This window comes from Puma concolor, chromosome B2 (genome assembly GCF_028749965.1).
Source record: "Puma concolor isolate L17-30 chromosome B2, mPumCon1.1.hap2, whole genome shotgun sequence".
Classification (NCBI taxonomy): Eukaryota; Metazoa; Chordata; class Mammalia; order Carnivora; family Felidae; genus Puma; species Puma concolor.
In genome coordinates this window covers 3,725,711-3,730,384 of record NC_141671.1, presented here as the reverse complement: position 1 = coordinate 3,730,384, position 4,674 = coordinate 3,725,711, and positions in this window count along the sequence as shown.

Below are 4,674 nucleotides of genomic sequence, written 5' to 3'. Positions count from 1 at the left end.
GCCTCCCTCTCTGTTTGAAACTATTTTTTCCCCTTCGCTTCCCTCACGGTCTTCTGTTAAGTTTCTCAAGTTCCACATGAGTGAAAATATATGATATCTGTCTTTCTCTGACTGATTTATTTCACTTAGCATAATACCCTCCAGTTCCATCTACGTTGCTGCAAATGGCATGATTTTATTCTTTCTCACTGCCAAGTAGGATTCCATTATCTGTATAAACCACATCTTCTTTATCCATTCATCAGTTGATGGACATTTAGGCTCTTTCCACAATTTGGCTATTGTTGATAGTGCTGCTATAAACTGGGGTACACGTGCCCCTACGAATCAGCACTCCTGTATCCTTTGGATGAATTCCTAGCAGGGCTATTGGTGAGTTGTAGGGTAGTTCTAGTTTTAATTTTTTGAGGAACCTCCACCCCGTTTTCCAGAGCGACTGCACCAGTTTGCGTTCCCACCAACAGTGCAAGAGGGTTCCCGTTTCTCCACATCCTCGCCAGCAGCCGCAGTTTCCTGAATTGTTCATTTTAGCCACTCTGACCGGTGTGAAGCGGTATCGAAATGTGGTTTTGCTTTGTAGTTCCCTGATGATGAGTGATGTTGAGCATCTCTTCATGTGTCTGTTGGCCATCTGGATGTCTTCTTTGGAGAAGTGTCTACTCATGAATGTGACTCTTTTTTCAGGTGTATATTGACTTTATTCCCTCAGTAACTCCCTGTTCACATCTTTTCCTATTTTTAGTTATTGATTTGTAGAAGCTCTTTTATAGCACGAATAGGAACACTTGCCCGTGATATATGGTGAGTAGACTTCCTTATCTGGTCTATGGGGCAATTAAGTAACGTTAAGTTTTTAGTTTTTATACTGTCAAGTCTGATAACTCTTTCATAATTTCTGACACTGATATTATGTGAAGAAAGGCCTTCACAACAAAGGATTATTTTTTTAATTATCATAAACTTTATTTTGGCACAACCATGATGTTATGTTTTACATTAAGAAAATAGTACGTTTTTTCTAATGAAACCCCTCCAGACCGTTTTTTAGATTGGGTGTGGTGGGAATTTAATGCCTTTTCGCCAACCCTCAATGTGTTAAGCACATTTCAAATGAATGATCCTTTTCTCCATGACTTAAATACCAATTTAAAGATAAACTACTTCGGGGGCGCCTGGGTGGCCCAGTCGGTTAAGCTTCTGACTCTTGATCTCAGCTCAGGTCTCGATCTCAGGGTCGGGAATTCAAGCCCCAGTGGGGTCTGTGCTGGGTGAGGAGCCTACTTAAAAAAAAAAATAAAAAAATTCCTTGCTATATAAATCACTGATCTGTTGTTTGGAATTTTTATTCCACAGCCTTTGGAGGAAAAACAACCCTTGATCTCTTCTAAGTATGGCAGTGGAACCTTCCACGTAGAGAGAGCAGTGGGTTAGGAAACCTGTGTGGAGCGGCCCTAGCTGCTGCTTTACTCACATAGGCCTCTTTCAAGATTCATTTTTGTTGCTCTGGGATTTTGCCTCTTTAGGTCTTCTCTTTAGTTCCTCCAGAAGCTGGAGGTTCATACCTGAAGAGGCAAGCTCCCTTCCGCTTGATCTTTAACTCTGAGGCTTACTGCACACCCCCCTCCCCCACGAGGGAGGCAAACAGCAGGTCGAAAGAAGGGACCCACACCAGCACCCCTCACACAACAGTCCTGCTGCAGCCAGCCTCTGACGACCACAGACATTCAAAGCAGCTCCAATGTGAGCATCAAGTTCCATACAAATGGATATAAAATGGAACGTGACAGAATCCAGCAGAGAAGGGACCTGTTCTAGTTCTGATTCCGTCATACGGATCTTTAGTACAAGCTTAGTTTCCTCACCATCTGCAGACTGGGGAAATCACTGTTATCCTCCGAGTTCCTGGGAACTCTGTATGAGACAATATATCAAAAAACAGCTCTAGAAGATGTAATTTACCATACAAATAGAAGGAATCACTGTAAAATACTAACAGTAGGCTTTCAAAGCTTGGGATGGCCTTAAATACTACACGGTGATACTGTTCAAAAGAAATATCACGTGAGACTCATATGCAATTTAAAATTTTTTAGTAGCCATATGAAAGGAAAACGAAAAAAGAGACAAGTGTAATTTGAGTAATATACCTTATTTAACACAATATATCCAAAATACCATTTAACATGAAATTGATATGTTATTAAGGAGACAATTTACATTCTCTCTTTTGCACGAACCCTTCCAAATCTAGTGTGTATCATGTAAGTGTAGCATATCTCAGTTTAGACTAAAATTTTATGTGCTCAATAGCTACATGTGGCTAGCTACCTTAATAGTGCAAATATATGGTGTAAATACTTATTTTAGAGAGCGGAAGACTCAGGTTCAGAGGTGTTAAGGGACTTTCTTCAAGGCCATCTGGCTTTATTATGGTAGAGCTTGGCTTAGAATTCCAATCTTTTAACCTACCTGTACTTTACTTTTGCACTCAGGGTGGTAGGGATCTAATTTTTTTCTCCTAAGCTTTTATCTTAACACCATTTACTGAGTGACTCATCCTTTCTGCACTGATCCAAAATGACACTTTTTTTTTTAAATTTTTTTTTTCAACGTTTATTTATTTTTGGGACAGAGAGAGACAGAGCGTGAACGGGGGAGGGGCAGAGAGAGAGGGAGACACAGAATCGGAAACAGGCTCCAGGCTCCGAGCCGGCAGCCCAGAGCCTGACGCGGGGCTCGAACTCACGGAGCGCGAGATCGTGACCTGGCTGAAGTCGGACGCTCAACCGACTGCGCCACCCAGGCGCCCCCAAAATGACACTTTTTAAGTACAGTAAATTCCTATATAATGCAGATCTGTTTCTGCACTTTGCGTTTTGCTTTATCTACTGTCCTTGGAGGAAAAGGAACTCTTGATCTCTTCCGTGTGTGTAGTGAACACCTTCCAGTGGTTTTCCATTTAATTTACACTGTTAACACCGACAAAACAATGCACAAGATTTTAAACATATCATATATACACACAGAACTCAGCGGAAGCACACGACACATTTTATACATGTGGTTCTCATTGCAGAGCTGCGGCCAGGCCAGCCCGGGAGACCCCCATTCACAGGGACACAGGTTCAGACACAAACACACACAGGACCTCAGGCACACATAACTCGGCCCAACACACGGACACGGAGTAGGCGTGGAGGGGCCGCAGTGAGGGGAGCGCGAAAGGAGGACGGAGAAATGCGAACCACAAGCCCTAGATGGCAGGGGCAACACGAAGCCTCCTCACCCGCCACAGAATCGCTGGGAGGCGGGGAGGAATCAGCGCATCCCCTCGTGGATGCTCGGTGGCAGGGGCGTGGCCAGAGGGTTGGGGGCGTGGCCAGAGGGCGTGGGGGGCGTGAGGGCGTGGGGAGAGGAAAGCAGACGTCCGGAAGGAAGCCGGGGTGGGAATCCACGCCTTCCCCCGTTGCTAGAGACGAGAAAAGAGACGGATGGATGGATTGCAGTACTGGAGAGCACATCTTGCACTTCGGCTGAAAGATCGGCGATCTTTGGGAAAGCAGCTAAGTAGAAAACTGAGAGAAGGCAGATTGTAGCATGATAGGAAATGAACACTTGGAAATGGAAGCAGTATAGACTTTAAGCTGGTAAATTTTGGAACGGGAAAAAGAAAGAAAAAAAAAAAAAAAACACCAGCCGATTAAAGGCAACCCAAACCTTTTCTTCTTTTTTAAACCGGGTACAAAAGGGCATCTGCACATGTTTGAACACATGAGGGAAAATCTCCATGAAGGAAATGAATTTTAAAAACGTACAGAAAAGACAAACGAAGTAGGTTCCAGAGGCGGTGGCAGCATGGGCTGGGCAGGTTAAAGGAGTCAGCACATTTATTCCTCTGGGAGAAGAAAGGCGAGATAGATAAAAAGATTTGTGTTGAAGCGGTCAGGAGGGCCCTGACTGCCAGATTTTTTCCTTGTAGGTGATCCGATGGGGGCGCCGAGGAGGGCAGAGGAGGCCGGCGGCGACTGTTCCAAACTCCGTCAGTCCCCCGCTCGGCCAGAAACACAGGGTTTGTACCGCCCACTGGCGAACCCTAAGGCCTTGCCGCCCCCGAAAACGACCACGAGCAGCTCCAACGTCCTCCGCCCGCACGTCGGGGCTCCCCGTTTAGAACGGGGGCTGGATTCAACCAGGAAGGTCCACCTAGGATTTCATACAAAGGCTCCTCCTCGTTTTCAGATATGTTAAGGCAACCTTCTGAGCCAGGAGTGAAGGTACGCGAGGGCTGCGGAGATTTCTCAAAATGGGCACGGAACATAATAAACAGGAGCTACCCCACGGGTCCTCTCCTTTCCTCCCTAGACCTTAACCGCCAGTTACTCGACCTTAGCAGGTGCAGCCCCTCCGCGCCAAGGTTCCCCTGCCGGACAGGACGGAAGGACGGCTTTCAGCTTGCCCCACTGCTTCTAGAGCCCAACTGGAAGGCGAGGCCAAAGCTGTCGCCTGGAGCATGAAACGAGCAAGCTTCTACTGCGTGGCAAGCTGTTTTTTCCCTCAAGGAGAAAAGAACTATTCTCGACAAACACTTACGGCCTCTGCGGGCGCTGGGACGCACCTTCGCTCTTCCACTTCCCGAGACACCACTTCTGTCCCCGTCACTTGCAAGGGGAATGG